Consider the following 17,589-nt stretch of genomic DNA (forward strand, 5'->3'; position numbering starts at 1 on the left):
TTGAAAGAACAGCCCACTGCCTTTCCTTTCCGTTCCCCTTTTCGGGTCTTAGTCTTCCCTTCCCTACCATAAGGATACGGCTGTGCCTTCACATCTGCTCCAGGAGCCCTGGGGTTCCAGAGCTGAGGCCAGCTGGTGCCAGGTGGCACTCAGGGAGGGAAGACTGGAAGAAGCAGCCAGCTGACTGTTCCCATCTAGAAACTGTCAATTAGAACAGCTCTCCTTTTGGGTATTTTACATACTGGGATTTCACAAAAGAGCTCATTCCAAAAAGCAGTTCTTAGAGAGTGGGGAACAATACCCATAACTTTTTTTAAGTGTGAAAATTGCTGGTCGAGATTCTTGACAGTCTCTGCTTCCATTCATGATTTGTGTGGATATGCATCACCCACACCGCTATAAATATAAAGCTGCCAGCAATGCCCTCTTCCCATATAATGTGAAGCTCAAGAATGTGATGGGGGGAAAAATATGATGAGAAGGGTGTTTTTCCAACATAGCATGAGCTAGTTCACTCTTACCTTGTGAGTATACTCTGTTCTTCTTAATTCTAAATACATTATAAAAACCCACCCCTAGGGGCGCCTGGGTGACTCATTTAAGTGTTTGACTCAGGTCATGATCTCATGGTTCGGTTCATGGGACTGAGCCCTGTGTCAGGCTTGTGCTGAACATGGAGCCTGCTTGGGATTCTCTCTCTCCCTCTCTCTCAAAATAAATAAATAAACTTAAAAAAAAATAAAACTAAAAACACACCTCTATACATATACTCATTGGTAAAGAGCAATGAATCACGTTTCTCCTGTTAAATGCTATGCTTCTACTAAATAAATCAAGGTTCCTCTATTACATGCCATGCTACACTTAGGGATTAAGAAAAATCAAGTTTCAGGGGCACCTGAGTGGCTCAGTCGGTTAAGCATCCGACTTCGGCTCGGGTCATGATCTCATGGTTCATGGGTTCAAGCCTTGCATTGGGCTCTGTGCTGACAGCTCAGAGCCTGGAGCCTGCTTCAGATTCTGTGTCTCCCTCTCTCTCTGCTCCTCCTCTGCTCATGCTCTGTCTGTCTCTCTCTCTCAAAAATAAATAAATATTTAAAAAACTATTTATAAAAAAAGAAAAAGAAAAAGAAAAATCACATTTTCTAAGTAACATCAAAACCTACATGCCAATAGGAGTGCCTGGGTGGCTCAGTCAGTTGAACGTCTGACTTCAGCTCAGATCATAATCTCGTGGCTCATGATTTTGAGCCCCATGTCAGGCTCTATGCTGACAGCTCAGACCCTAGAGCCTGCTTCGAATTCTGTGTCTCCCTCTCTCTGCCCCTCCCCTGCTTGTGCTCTCTCTCTCTCAAATAAACATTAAAAAAATTTTTTTTACATACAATCCAAAAGAATAATTATCAAAGGAATACAGCTCATTCTCTCTAGTTGTAACCAGCTTTACAGTCAGAAATCTATCCACTGCTTTTCATCACTGGGTCTCACAGAATCCCACTCTCGGTCAAGATTTCCTCCTGGGCAAAATTAATTTCTTCCTCAGTTCCTCAGTCATATTCCCACAGGGCCACATCTCCATATCTACTCTAGCAGCAATTCCCATTTGCTTGGTTAATTATGGATGTCACTCCTACACAATTAGGGACAGAGAGGGGAGGGCAATGTGTGAAAGAAGGGAACCTAACATTTACTGTGCCATTTCTATGTTCCAGGCTCTATGCTAAACATTTTATAGGCATTATTTCCTTCAGTCTTCAAAACAATCTTATGAGATAGGTACTATTTTTATCCCCATTTTACAAGTGGGAAAACTAAGGCATACAGGATTTTTAAGTTACTTGTCTTAGGCCACAGGGTTCTTGTGTCCTCAGGATCTGAAACCCAGCTCTCTGGCCCTAGGCTGAGGCCCATAGTCGTTATTTTTCATAGTGAAAACTTTGTGGAGCCCAGCTGTGCCTTACAAGCCTCACAGACCTGCTTTGCTTAGTCACTGGCCCATCACCCTGCAATCTCCCAACAGATGGTTTTTCCTTAGGATAATAGGATTCTGGCTGGATTTTCCCCTCTCCCTTCTCTGCTTTTGTTGTTGTTGTTCTTTTTTAGCATCACAATCATGTTAGCATCACAAATATACTTCATCTCCTTCATCTCCAAATCCTGAACCCTTACCTTAGCTTATAGGTTTGGACTCCAAAGTGGGAACAATGGTGAGATTTTTTAAAACAATGTCAAATTTTACCTTTAGTTTGTTGTTTTTCCTGCTCTTAGCCCCACTTCTCAAATTTCCCACTTTGGGTTCTGCATATTCATATCACCTCTCCCCCATCCATCTGGAACTGTTTTCCTGCTTCAAACCATGGAACCCCCATCCCAATCCATTGCTACCTCTTTAAAGGACTTTAAATTTTAAAGGACTCTTACATCAAAACTTGGGTAGAGAACACTGAAAAAAAAATTAAGACCAAATAAATGAGCACAGATGCTAAATTCCACAAATAGTTTGCCCCACATCTACAAATTTATTTCTAAGAGTAGTTCAACGGCACAGGAGAACAAATAACTAGGTAAAATATTAGGCATAAAAACTTTCTTTTCTGGAAATATCTATATATTTTGAATAAAATTAATCACACCAGTTTCCTTCATCTATTAAATGCACCCTTTCATTCAGTTCACAACTATTTCCCCATAATGGACACTAGAGACACAAAAAATGACAAAAATACAGTCTAGGGTCCCAAGGACCTTACCTTCTCATGGGAAGCACAGGAAATAAAGAAAAAGATTACAAACCTAGTGATTCCAATATCATGCTCTATATAAAACCCATGCATACCAACGTGTATAAAGAAAAATGGACTGGACTGGTATGAAGATCCCAAACAAAGGCTGAAGTGTCCCCTGGTATCTCATCCCCACCCTTTGTTGATTAGCAATGGTTTTAAGCAACATTAAAGTCACTTCATCATAAACCAAAGGAAAGATAATTTTCAACTCCATCTGGCATCTCCAAGGGCATGAGAGGTAACACACCAAAACACAGCCTTGTATAAGAACTGACAAGGTTTTCGCAGTGTCCTTCTGTGCCCCCTCTTTCCCTTCCTCCTCTCTTCATTTGTTTCTCCCTCCCTACTCACCACTTTTCTTTTCCTATGTTTATTGCTATTCTCTTTCATCCAAATGTACTGTCTACAAAAGCCCACGTTGAAACAAATCACTATTGAATACTGAACTTTGATTTTCCTGTTCTTGGTGCAAACTTTGTCAGTTTTTGCCCTTAGATGTGTGTGTGTGTGTGTGTGTGTGTGTGTGTGTGTGTGTGTGTCTCAACAAAAGAACAGACTAAATGAAGTTATTTTTATTTCCATATTGCTCTTGGCTGATTTTCTTTTGTGCGTCAGAGGCTTTCCAAAGGTTCCCAACTCAAGATCCAAAAAGTTCAAAAAATGATTGAGTACAGATTAAACTATTCCCCTCATGCAGAGGGAAGCCCAGGGCCGCAAGCATCACTAGCAACTGGAGAAGGAATCTGGGATCTGAAGCCCTAAGCAGCAAGACTTCCCGCGGCCCACAGCTGGCCACAAGCTTCTGCTCTGTGCACCCCGTACATAACTTGGGACTTAATTGAGCAGGTTAGCTCCAGGATGGTCAAAATGATTATTAAAATACTGAAGCATTTCCCCCACGATTGGCAAATACAGCCCTGCCCCCAAACAAACGCTGGCCTCTCCAGGCTTTCCCAGGATCCCTATCCCAAGGTCCTCCCAATCAGGAAGTAAGGCCTAGCCCTACAGATTTCCAGGACTCTGCCCCAAGGCTCCCAGCCCTGAACTTAACCTAACTCCACCTTAATTTCCTCTTCTGAAAACTAAGGGAGCTGAACCGACTTTCTGAGTTACACCCTGATTGCAATTATGTCAAATTATTTCTCCCTAAGGACAAATACAAGATAGGAATATGACAACCTGAAAAAAGCTTATTGGTTAGGAGGATGGATTTTCAGGTTATATTTTACTGGTGAGACAGCAGTGCCCAAATTCTGGGTTCAGGCCAGAGATGGAAACCCAGCTCTGCCGTATGCTAGCTATATGATCTCTCTGGGCTTCAAATTACCTCATCTATAGAATGAAGATGATATTAGTACCTATTTCACATGGTCATCTTGAGGATTAAACATGTTCCTGTTTGTAAAATGCATAGACTAGCACCTGGCACATAGTAGGCTCTACATAACTACTGACTAAATAAATAAATCATTTTATTCTGTCCCTGCAGTGTGTGTTTAATAAATTCAAAAACTAAGAAAATTTCACAACAGAAAGGAAAAAAAATTTTTTTAAACCCTGGGACACTATGAAACTCTTACATAATATACACTATTGTTTAATAACACAACACTAAAACATCTGGGATCCAGATTTTACACTGCACTGGAATGCATTCCCACTGCAGCAAAAGATATGACGTATTCGGTTCCTTTTCTAATCAGAAAAGTCACAGGCTTACCGGAAATTTAGGTTGCAAGTTTCTCATTTTCACCCTGCAACAACATTTATCCACACTCCAGCTGGAGAATACATTTTATTGTGTGGTGCTAACATTTAAAGGATTGTAAACACGAAACCAGGCCAGGCACAGTGACAGCTGTCTACTGAATACAATGACTCAGAGCAACTGCGAGTTTAAAGAGCCATATCTTTTGTGCTGAGTCCTCGAGCATGATTGTTCAGTAGACACCTGGAGGGCAGAAGAAATTGCCACGCCCAACAGCTAGCTTGGCCAAAACTGCTTCTACTTACCAAAAAGGTGCCACCATCTGAGCTCAAGCATACCCTTGATAGAGGCCACTGCACTGCTAAAGGAGACCAAAGTATTTCAGTTCTCTGTGAGGAACTAAGGGGAAAGAACTATCAATAACTAACCACCTCACGGATTTCTCCCTCTGGATACCTAGACTTCACAATACCTTTATTGCAAACTTAAATAGCTCACCAGCTTATCCTTAAATAGTTCCATGTCAGATCTGTCCTGATGGTGATAAGATTTACTAAACACCAACTGGCTGTAGCTGTTCAACCTTCCCTCTTTAAAAGTGCATTCTGAATGAGGGGGTGAGGGGGGAGAGGGGGAAATGGGTGACGGGCACTGAGGAGGGCACTTGTTGGGATGAGCACTGGGTGTTGTATGTAAGTGATGAATCATGGGAATCTACTCCCAAAGCCAAGAGCACCCTGTTTACACTGTATGTTAGCTAACTTGACAATAAATTATATTAAAAAAAATTACAGGCTAACAAAATAAATTCTAAGGAAAAAAGTGCATTTCTGCAAAGCCATGAGAAGGAACTCAAACCTCGATTCGTGAGATATCTAGAGCCTGAAGCACAATCGCTGTCATCAAAATGTTTTGAAAACCCCTCTGAGAATAACAAAAGATGCTCTGTAGACCCATGGTGGTGATGGTAGCACAAGGAGAAAGTACTTAATGCTACTAACTGTATGCTTACAAATAGTTACAATGGCAATTTTTATGTTGGGTATTTACCACAATAAAAATAAAATTTAAAAAAACTCTAAGGGCTAAAGGTAAATGATTTTCCTAATCAATTTTCATTAAGAAACATACACTTGCTGGGACACCTGGGTGGCTCAGTCAGTTGAGCATCCGATGGACTTCAGCTCAGGTCATGGTCTCACAGCTGCTGAGTTTGAGCCCCAAGTCAGGCTCTGTGCTGACAGCTCAGAGGCTGGAGCCTGCTTCGGATTCTGTGTCTCCCTCTCTCTCTGCCCCTCACCCTCACTCACGCTTTGTCTCTCTCTCTCTCTCAAAATAAATAAACATTTAAAAAAATTTTTAACGAAACATACACTCGTTAATTAATCAGACAAGGAGAAGGGTCTCCCACTACCTAGTTTTAAGCAGATCAACTAACCTCTATGAGAGTTACATGGCACTTAACACTGTGATTCATAAATACTCTGATTGGGGACAAAAATGGTAGAGACACCTCTTCCTCAAATCCTTAACTACTCATGCTTTTTATATGGATTGTGTGTTCTACTGGATCTTGGAAAGACAGACTGGAGCTCACACAAGTAATTGAAAGGTCCCCAAACAACATTTAAAGGCTGTATACAAATTCAAGCTAAAAGCCTGTGTAGAAGTTCACTTGTATATAAGTTAACAAAACAGTTAATACTGAAAGAGATCCTTACTCAAAGAGGCAATGTGTAAATGTAGTGTGTTAACAGTTCAAGCTGTAGATTCTTTTCATTCTTTACGCTTTCATTCCACCACCATAAAATTAGCCCTTTTAAATCACAGAAGTCTCTAGGTACCTAGTCTCCCAAAAGCCCTGGGAAGGCCCACAGGGGGTTATCTAAACTGAAATTGGCAGACCCGGCAGATAAAGTTAATGGAACTCCCATTCTGGAGAAAGACCTAGGAATGATCAAACACTGAAATCCTGTGGTCCTTAAGCATCTACTTGGATTTAGTACTTCACAGAGGAAGGCAGGCAGGCAATAAACTGACACTTGGAGAAGAAGCAAATATAGGCGTGGCGGTAGCTCTGGACTGATTGTACAAGGGCAGTTCTGAAGGGCGTCACAAAATCCTACTCAACGCTTGGAGCATCCGGCTCCTGTATCAGAGACCTAGGTCCCAAACACCTTGAGCTGGAGAGAGAAAAATAAGCCCTTTTTAACACACAACCCGCTCCTGGGCCCTTGCGCTTGCCCCACCCCGGCGTCATCACCTCGTGGGCGCACAGCAAGCAGCTGTGCGGCCACACGCCCGGGACCGTACATCTGGCAGGCTGGGCTCTAAGCCTCCGCGCGCAGCACTTCCTGGTTGGTCCGGGATGCTGGTCCCCTCGCGCCGCCATCCCCGCCATCCCACGGCGCACGCGAACCGCGAAAAAGGACCCGGGGCACCAGCCTCAGTGCACCTGCGAGCCCCGCGGTGCACCCTGAGGGCACCCCCCCCCCAATTCTCCCGGAGCCCGCGGAGTTCTGCGCTGCAGGCAGCACCCGCGCTGACAAAAGCACTCCCCGAAGTTTTGTCCGCGTCTCCTCGGCAAGAACTGGGCCCGAAGGCGCGCACAGGAGGCCCCGGGCCGTCCAGGGAGGCCGGTCCCGCGGGGCCGCCGGGCTCTGGCGCCTGCAACAGACGCCTCTGCCAAGGTCCCGTCCAAGTTGGGCGGGGAGCGGCCAGCTGCCCGGGGCCGACGGGAGGAGGGACGGAGGGCGAGGGGAGCGGAAACCAGACGCCCGCGGGAGCCCGGCGCGCCCGGCCGCGGCGCGGCTCCTACCTGGAGGGCGAGCGCGGCCGCGGGCACCTGCGCGGCGACGGCGGATTCTCGGGCCTCGGGCGCAGCTGGCACAGCTGGAGGCGCGGGAGGAGGGAGGGCCTGAGGGGGGCCTGCGCTGCGCCGCCGCCCGGAACTCGCCGCCCGGATTCGCCCCGGCCTGGCAGGGGTGGGGCGAGGCGGCGCCGGGTCCGGGTGCGTTGCGGCGCAGGCTGGCCGCCGAGGCTGGGCCGAAGGGCTCCGGAGGGCCGCCGGATCTCCTCGTCCCCGTTTCTTCTTCTCCCTTCTCCCGAAGTTTCGCGACCCAACCTTATCAACCAATGGAATGTTCACTAGCATTATTGCTATGACTCTCAGGTGCTCTTAAGCCACCAAGTGCCCAGGCGCCGTTCCAGAAGCTTTGCGTGTGTTATCCTCCCTCGTCTACCGCAGCCGGTAGCCACGAGTGGCCTTTGGCAGGTAGGGAAACGCGGGTCGAAGAGATGAAATAATTTGCTTGAGGTGACACAATAAGACATGGAAGCCTTGTTGACATTACCTAGAAAGCCTTCTTTCAACTTCCTAGATTGGTGCTATTGCAAATTGATAGATAAGGAAACTGAGCCTCAGGAAAGTGAAGTATCCAGCCTAAGGTCACCCAACTTAGAACACAGAATACTGGAATTTGTGTCTCAATGTGTGTAAAACTGAAGCTGAGTATAATTCAGAAATCTTAACATAAAATGATAAGTTTGGGAATAAAATGGAAAATTCCCAGTCTACCCATGGAGCTGTTCAAATACAGATTTTTTTTATGTTTTTAGTCCACCTAGAATAAAAATCTTAAGAGAAAGAGGACCAGTTATCTTGTGGCTTGACTACCAGGCCTTTTGGAATATGGTTTTGAATACAGACCACCTCCAACCTCATTACATTATATTGCATTCTGCCAAGGCCAAGGAACAATCGCCCCCGCATACACCAAACTGTTAATGACCATGGCCACTTTAAAGCACTTAGTGGCTATTGCAAAGCTGAGTCTGGCTGAGTTACATAATTTCTTACTGCAAACATGGAACCACATGAAGTGAAAAATGTCATATTCCAGCCCAGGAGAAGGGGAGAGGGGTGAAATTGCAGTCTGGAACTCTTTTTTCCTGTAACCTATAGTTGCTCATCCCTCCCTAGACCACATTTTTTTCTCTTGAGCACATCTTTTCCTAATGATAGAAGAGTCACGCAGCCGTCACTCTTTCCTTGTTGACAGAAATGATTGATGTCTTTTAAATCCTAGGATACTGACAGCTTTTTACAATTAAACACATGGCTCTCTGAGCAAACAGAGAATTGCCTAAGAAGAGTTTGGCAAGTGTTAGACAAGCATGTTACTGAAAGGCTGAATACTCTTTCCTCCTCTTCTTTCTCAAGTTTTATTAGTCACAGATGATTTGGTAAGTGTTCTACACACAATTAACTGCACTCTTACAAGCTTGTCTTTAGAAATCGTAATGCTTTTGATTGAGAAGCAGCAGGCTATAAAATTGCAGCCCAAATTCCTAAGTATCATCATTAGAACATTTGGCACTAACCTACCACAATAGGTCTTCCTATTAACTATAATGAGAAATAAAATTATTTAAGTGCCCTCACAATAATTGAATTTCTGCTTCCCTGTGCTAGAGGAATCAAATAGTAAAAGGCCATATGTTGTTGATAGAAAAGCATATGCTATGGACTGCCAAAGAGAAGTTTTAGGTGTAGTATGATTCTGTATGTAATTATTTCTGTTTTCCCGAGAGGTTTGCTGATTGTTCGTTGTTGCCATTATTTTTTCCAAATCTTGCCTGTCTTCAGAGATGTCAAGAAAATGTGACTACAAAATCCTATTATATATCCATCTGGATACACGTCTGACATTTTTATCAAAATTCTAAATTCTCTTTAATTTGCATCTTTTCCTCTCAGTATAAAAGTAATATATGCCCATTTTTATAATTCCCACATGTCTGTTTTACAAAAATACAAAGTTTCGGAGATAACAGAACACAAAATTTTTTGAATTAAAATAACCTATAACCCCCCAACATACCCACTGTGTGTTGGTACTTTTCTTTTTTGTTCATTTTCTATACCTAAACAAATACTGATTACAAAATTAGCATCATGCGGTACAATTTAGAATCCTCCTCGTCTCACTATTTTTTACTGTCACTAATTTTGTAAATATGATATTTAATGGTTGAAGAATATTCCAATCATTTATTTTCATCTGTTCACCTACTGATGGTTCTTAGGATGTTTCGAGACTTTGAGGCAGTTTACAAACATTCTGGAATGAACATTGTAAATACCAATCTTTGTTGAGATATCTAAATTCTTGGGATAGAGTCCTACAAGTGCAACTACTGGATCAACATTTATGAACATTTTCAAAGATCTGTGAGATGCTGTGAAAACACCTTCCACTATTAAGTATTAGTTTCTTATATTTGAAAATGGGATGGATGAAAATCATATCTTGTTTTAAGCAGGACTCATTCAATAATCAATAATGATGAACACTTTTTTTCATGTTTATTATTTGTGCTGTTGACTGACAATGATATATTTATGTCCATTGCCTGGTTTTTATATTATTGCTCTTGTTAGTTTGCATTAATGCATTTAATAGAAACATATTATGTGTGTGTGTGTGTGTGTGTGTATATTACTTATAGAATACATGGTAAAGTATGATTACTAATACACATATTATTTATAGATTGTTCTTTAAAATTTACTTACCAATGCATTCCCCCAGATTTTCCCTGATGGTGTTTTTTTATATGTATACTGCTGTTCAAATCATCTAGGTCATTTGGGGATGCCCAGCATCTATCATCTTTTCTGAGAGATCTGTTTTCTTTTAGAGGATTAGCCCTCCCCAAATAGGATATAGTCTCAGCAAGAGGACAGTTGGGTGCAGCAGTCTCCAAAGCAAAGGGCAGATCCTTCCTCCCTCCCACCACCACTTCATTTACCTCAAAGGCCAGGTGGACCGAACAAGAGAGCAGCTGATGTTTGAGATGAGATTCACTGAGCAAAGGCAATTGCAGCCCCAGCAACAGCGTTGCCCGGACTCGGGTGACCCTATGAGAAACAGTTTCCTACTTCCTGATTTTTTTGTTTTTAACCTCTGCACTTCCTCAGTATCTGCTGTTCCCAGCCTTGCCTTAAGTCTGTGAGCCCCCAGTGCCTTTTCTTTCAGACAATCAAGGGTCTGCATCCATTGTTTGCCCCCAGCAGTCCTCAGTCACATAACCTGTGTGACTTCTGTGTCTTTCGGTCCACCTGCCAGTCCCCTGGTTATCAACCACTCACTTCGTTTATTAATTTGTAAACATTTAATTATTAATACTAATTAACCACAGCACACATCTACTCTGAAAACACAGAATACAGAGGAAGATATTTTATCCTTGATCACCTGCTGACATAAATCAAGTCAGCCATCATGACGATGACAGGAAGATGAGAACAGTGTGGTTATCAAGACTTAAAATTTTTAAAAAACACATGACCTAATTAATTAATTAATTAAATTTAAAAATACATGACCATGGCTGTGGCCAAAAATATCAAGAGAGAATGAGGAACAGAGTGCATCTTGCCAAAGTATATAAAGCTTTGTGTCTCTATATCTTCATTTTAGCTTTCTGTGAACCATTAATGTTTTATAATTTCTCCCAATAACATTAAGCTGTCTACTACCTGATTCTTCAAAAGGGGCCACATTAGACACCTACAGCCCCAAACAGGGATGAATCTTCTCTGTTACCCTTAGCCAGGCCCTTTGAAGGATTTTCTTATCCAACAGTCATTCAATAAGTCTAATGACATGTTTACAATATCTCTATATTTTCAGTGTTTACTTGTTGTTTAAAATAGTACTCATTTTCGTGGATTTGTACATACAAATATACATATATGTATGTATATGTACATGTATACATATATATGTATATGGATATGTACATATATGAGGTAGCATGATTATTAAATAAGAAAACATACAAAATAATTTAAAAGAGTGAATGTTTAGAACAAGTGTATATCAATTGATTGCTACAATTGTATTAAAGTAACTGGAGGGGCGCCAGAGTAGCTCAGTGGGTTAAGCACCCCACTCTTGATTTCGGCTCAAGTCATGATCTCGCTGGAATTAAGCCTCCCCTCAGACTCTGTGCTGACATCACAGAACCTGCTTGAGATTCTCTTTGGCCCTCTCCCTCTCCCTCTGACCTTCCCCAGCTCTCTCGCTCTCTCTCTCTCTCTCTCTCTCAAAGTAAATAAATAACCATATAAAAATAAATAACTATAAAACATCTGTATGTGGTTTCAAAAAAATCCATAAATTGTACAGTAAAAAATGATCTCAAGAAAGCAATGGCTCTAGAAAACCATAATAAAGAAAAATTTTTTTTCAAAGCTATTTTATCCAACATACTCCTGTATTTTTGATTTTCAGGCTTAACATCAAATTTAAGTATCTATCCATGCATACATTCTGGAAACCCACTATGCTGCAGGTACTGTTATAGTAGCTAAGGATATTGCATGAACAGAAGAAGCCTCTGATTTTCTGTAGGAAGACAGACCTGAAATACAGAGGAGATGATGGGTACCATGCAGAAATATAAACCAGGGTAAAGGAAAAAGCTTCCGGGGTGGGATAGGAGGAGATTGGCAGTGAAGGCCTCTCTGGTAAGATAACCTGGGAACAGAACAAACGGAGAAAGCCCATCAGCTCTCTGGGCAAAGAGCATCTAGGCAGAGGGACTACGAGGTACAGAGATGGTGAGCTAGAAATGTGTTCGGTGTTTTCAAGGGTTAAGGAGACAAAGATGACTAGAGTGTATGAGCAAGGAGACAAGTAATAAAACTGGAATCAGAGGCGACGGGGAGCAAGTTCCTAAAAGGAAGAAGTTTGAACTTAATGTTACTTGATGTGGAAAGCTTCGAGCCAAAGAACGACATAATCTAACTTGTTATAGAAGGACCACAGTGATGGCTATATGGAGAATAGACTGCATGCTGGGGGGAGTGAGGCTAGAAGCTCAAAGACAAAATAACCATCTAAGCAAGGGTGGACTTGAGTGAGAGGCATGGAGGTGTTGGAAGTGGTCAGATTCTGCATGTTGGTATAGACAGCAAAGAAACCAATACTCAGGAAGACCAATATGAGCCTTATTTGGCAGGGGTATCAGTTTATGAGGAGGTGAATTAGTAAAGGCAGCAGTGGGACCAATTCATTACACTGCTGTTGCATTTTTATCTTCAGCTAGGCAAACGTTCTCTGTGTTTGTGAAAATAAATTTGAGCTCTTGCAATTTTGCCTATAGGACTCATTTCTACCACCAGTTCCTGTACCATACATACTCCCATTTCAAAATTACAGACAGATTTCTTTCCCATAAAGTTTTTGACTCAGCTTTCACCCAAATAAACATACAACCAAATCAGCATTTTAGTTTCCTGACTTCAGTGCTGGTTGAAATCAGATAGGACACCTTCAGTCTCAAAATCATCTAGCTTCAGACACCATTCTATTCCATTATAATTGCCATTCTTTGCATTTTTTAAAGAAAAATATTTCTACAAACACTGGTTTGGTTTTATTCTTTCTTAGTTCTGTTTAGATTTAGAAAGTTATGTTTGCTATACCAGCAAATGGTTTTACTTAGAATAGAAATAGAAGGACTTGTTATAAAAGGTTTCTTTAGTGATAGTAAGAAAGACAAAACTTCCCAGGGTGAGAGTCACTTGGTCCCCTGCCCATGTGCCTTCTAATCTTTTAGAACCTCCAGAGAATTAGGGAAGTGTTTTCTTGGCAAACGTTTGCTAACAGCTAAGGAGTTTGGAAACATTTTCATCTCCCTGCATCATTTTTCATTTTCCAATAGAAATGCAATCCTATGGGCATTCACTCTAAACTGTTGCTGGTATAGGTTCTCACACTTGTACAATCTGTCAAAGCAAAAATGTATTTTGGAACTAATGTCTTAGGCTACTTTGTGAGGCCAGTCGAGACCCCACCCGCACCCCCACCCTCACACCTCAGATATGGGAAAAGCGTCTCTCAAAACACTCTGAGCTCACAGCTTCAGTTGAGCTGAGATGTTCCCCAGATCAGAACTTCCCTGTAAGGACAAAGTGGAATGGATGGATGGCTGATTTCTTTATTAGGGCAATTTATTTGGCTTACGAGCTAACTTTGACTTACAGGCCTTCTGCCCAAAGATATAATTCCACTATCCTTATAGCAACAAAAATTCAGGAAACAAATTCCAGAGTCTTAGATCCTTAACTTTAAAATACCATACAAAGGACCCCTGCATTACATCAAAATTATTTTCCAGTCCTTTACTCATCTCATATTCACTGCTGGGAATCTGCACAGGCCCACAGCTCCAAAACCCTTAGGATCAGAAAAAATTAGGATACTCAGAATTTTATCAATTTTTAGAAAATTTACATGACATATATTACATTGCTCCCCCAGCAAGGCCTGGGACCGCACCCCATACCTGAACATTTTGTATTTCTGCATCAAACGATGTGAGTAAGCATACTGCATGGAAAAATAAAGACTATAAAAAGCCTTCAGTCAATGCAGGTCAGATTTTGTTATCATATGACTTATGAGCAAAGCTTCTGGTTCTCAAAATTTTTTGTTTTAGAATTGCAGGTAAGGCACCAGGGACTTGAATTGAAACAGAAATGAATAGACTCTGCAGTCAATAACCTTTTCCTGGTCTCACCAATTCATTCACTATCTTAGGGAACACTATTTTTTTTTTTTTTTTTTGCCAACTAATCAGAGATGTTGCATTTTTATAGTTTTAACAAATGTATTCAATAAGTGGACCTAAGACCCATTTGAAGTCATTTGGAGGAAAGTTTTTAAAATGAATTAGTAATGTATACTTCCAAGTTTTTCAAAGTGGGCAGATGTGACTGATTTTCTAAAATCAATCAGTTAGGAAGGAAGCATTTTGCAAAGGTCTCCTATCATTATGATCACACCACAGCCCAAGTTTCCTTCAAAAGCAGAAACTCCCACTTACCATTAAAGTAGCACTTTTATTTTGAAGGCACAGTGTATTTTAAAATTTCACTGTATTATCCCAGAATTGCTAGGCACTTGTTACCACAGAAAAGACAGAATGTGGAACACAAGTGTTTTTAAAACTAAGAACATGTAGTTCCTTTAAAATGGACAATTCTGAAAGACACTCATGTATGATAAAATTGGAGACCTTGTCCATGATGCAAAATGTTTTCAACATCACTCATCATCTCTACCAAGAACAGTGAATCGCTTATAATAGTTTAAAGATCTGGATTTTATACTATTATCTCTATCAGCAACATCTTGTAGCAATGTGTACACTTCTGGCTTCAGTTTCTTTACAGCAAGAGCTTCTTGCTTCTGAATGATGCAGTAAATACATTTATTTTTGAAGCTATCTCTGTATCTTTATCCCAGAATCCAAATAGACAAAGCATCTCTTCCACCAGTGGTTATATTGACACTGTCTTTCCATAAAACATTTTTTTGGGTAAGGAATTCATATATGTTGGGAATGTATTTTTCTTCATCAGTACATCTTCCCATTATTCAGTAGCCCTCAGCCCTATCACAGCAACACACCCTTTTTATTATGGCAATATCCCCTTTATTATCTTGAAGTGGAATCCATAGTTCGGAAAACTATGTATAATGTATTGACAATAAAGGAGAAGCAAGAGAAAGTAAATTATAATAAAATAGGCGATCTCTCAATATGTAAAATTCTCAGACAAACCACACTAGAAGACATAGATATAAGGGTCCAGTGCTGGTATTGCCTATATGTTTTTATTTAAGACAAATTTCCATATAATTGTTGCTATATAATTGCTCCTCAAATTTTGATGTGCATACACATCACCTGGGCTCTTGTTAAAATATGGATTCTGATTTCACAGGTCTAGGACGGGGCAATTCTAGTAAGTTCATGAGTGGTTATAGTGCTACTGGTCCCCTTAAAGCTGGACAGTTTGAATGGGAAGGGTCAACACAGTTTCTTTATATTGACATTTGAATGTGACTCTTACAACTGATAAAAGTGTTGCCATGGGTGACATAATTTTCCAAATAGCCTCAAATCAATTCAGGTCAGGTTTTGCTGCCAAATGAGTTCAATCAGCTCATGACTGTTTGGTGAACAAAAGTTGTTGGTAAACAACTCTTAGCAAAGTTCCAAACAGTTTTTCCTCAGTTTGTACACTGGTTACATTCTCCAAAAATTCTTCCTCAATTTGTACACTGGTTACATTCTCTAAAAAATGCAAAAAGGGGAAGCAATATTTTGAATGTATACATAAAACAGAGTTTAGTTTCTAGGCCCAGATAATTACCAGGTTTTTTACCTATGCAAATGTCCAGTAAGACCTATGTGAGACAAAGGACAACTCTTCATTGTACAAAACCATTCCACACACAACAGACTGCTAGCATCGCTGGCCTGCACCCACTACATGCCAGTAAATGGTACCCAATCACTGCTGATCAAAAATGCACCCACCCCCATTTCCAAAATATTCCAGTGAAGCAGGCAGTATGACTTCTGCTGATTACCAGTGCTTAATAAAACTCAAACATTACTGTTAGCATTTAATTAAAGCAGAATCCAACAGAAGCCCAGACATTACAGAAACATTCATCTTTCCTCCAACTGTATAGCAAGCCTTGAACACTGTGGAATTTGTTCTAACACTTGTTTCTTACCTTTGCCCACAATTTGATTTATGCATCTTCTACAATTATTTGCTGATGTTTGGATGCCATATTGTTTTCCTCACATTATTTGTACTTCAATAGAAACTTGTGGGAGGATGCTTGCATTTACCAAAATATTTTATTCAAGCAATTCTCTTCTTGGGCACCTGGGTGGCTCAGTTGTTAACCAATGTGTCTGACTTTGGCTCAGGTCATGATCTCCTTGGCTCATGAGTTTGAGCCCTGCATGGGACTCTGTGCTGACAGCTCAGAGCCTGGAGCCTGTTTTGGATTCTGTGTCTCTATCTCTCTCTGTCCCTCCCCCATTGGCACTCTGTCTCTCTGTCTCAAAAATAAATAATAAAACATTTAAAACAATTTTTAAAATAAAATTTTCTTATTTATAAATACATAAATACATACATACATACTTTCTTCTCTTCAGAAAATTTTAAGTCCAGTTATTTTGTTTGGGTTGTATAGTTTAATGTTTGCTCTAGGAAATTTGATTTATAGGTAATAAATAACTGGTAGTCAGAGTATATCTTACATTCAGCCTATTATTTCAGTTAATCACTATAAAATAATTTCTATAAGCTTCAACCTTATGAAAATAGATTGGTTAAAATAGAATATATACAAACCAAGGAATCTTTTCTCATAATTTTGTTTACAAAACTTTAAGAAGGCTTTAGGCTAGCACTTAACAGAGATTGCCCTTTGCAATAAATGTTAAAATGCAACTTAGACTCAAGAGTTAAAAATGAAGAATATACAAAGTTCTTTTTTTTCTTTGAGTTTTGTTTTTATATAATTCAGCTAGCTGTACACCAAATACAGCATATGGCTAGCAATGTAAATTTTAAATTTTACACAAATTACATATGTATCACCAAAATTTTGCATATAAATGTTGAAGACAACAATGAATAACTTAAAATCTGTTCAAAAGAAGTAAAGAAAATAAAGCAACTAGTTATATACAAGGAAACACCCAGTAGGCTGTCAGCTGATTTTTCAGCAGAAACTTTGCAGGCTAGAAGGAGCCCTATGACATATTCAAAGGACTGAAAGGAAAACACAACCAAGAATACTCTACCTGGCACTGTTATTATTCAAAATTGAAAGAGATTTGTATTTCCCTGATGATGAGGGACGCTGAGCATCGTTTCATGTGTCTGTTGGCCATCTGGATGTCCTCTTTGGAGAAGTGTCTGTTCATATCTTCTGCTCATTTCTTCACTGGATTGTTTGTTTTTCAGGTGTGGAGTTTGGTGAGTTCCTTACAGATTTTGGATACTAGCCCTTTATCTAATATGTCATTTGCAAATATCTTTTCCCATTCTGTCAGTTGCCTATTAGTTTTACAGATTGTTTCCTTTGCCATACAGAAGCTTTTTATCTTGATGAGGTCCCAATAGTTCATTTTTGCTCTTGATTCCCTTGCTTTTGGGGATGTGTCAAGTACGAAATTGCTGCGGTTGAGGTCAAGGAGGTT

At 40.6% G+C, this 17,589-nt stretch overlaps 1 protein-coding gene and 1 long non-coding RNA gene across 2 annotated transcripts in view; one reads left to right on the forward strand and one right to left on the reverse strand.

The window, feature by feature from the left end:
- The window catches only part of PLD1 (phospholipase D1), a 208,624-nt gene extending 201,291 nt beyond the window's left edge, over nucleotides 1-7,333 (reverse strand). The window contains exon 1 of the mRNA XM_039236512.1: nucleotides 7,313-7,333. The gene's annotated coding sequence lies outside the window, so the exon portion shown is untranslated. The remainder of the gene's footprint in view (nucleotides 1-7,312) is intronic.
- A 200-nt stretch (nucleotides 7,334-7,533) lies between these two features.
- Nucleotides 7,534-17,589, forward strand: part of LOC120234621 — a 28,031-nt gene continuing 17,975 nt past the window's right edge. Inside the window, exon 1 of the long non-coding RNA XR_005529143.1 lies at nucleotides 7,534-7,768. This is a non-coding gene — a long non-coding RNA (uncharacterized LOC120234621). The remainder of the gene's footprint in view (nucleotides 7,769-17,589) is intronic.

Source organism: Hyaena hyaena, unplaced genomic scaffold (genome assembly GCF_003009895.1).
Source record: "Hyaena hyaena isolate Hyena2069 unplaced genomic scaffold, ASM300989v1 scaffold_112, whole genome shotgun sequence".
NCBI classification, from domain to species: domain Eukaryota; kingdom Metazoa; phylum Chordata; class Mammalia; order Carnivora; family Hyaenidae; genus Hyaena; species Hyaena hyaena.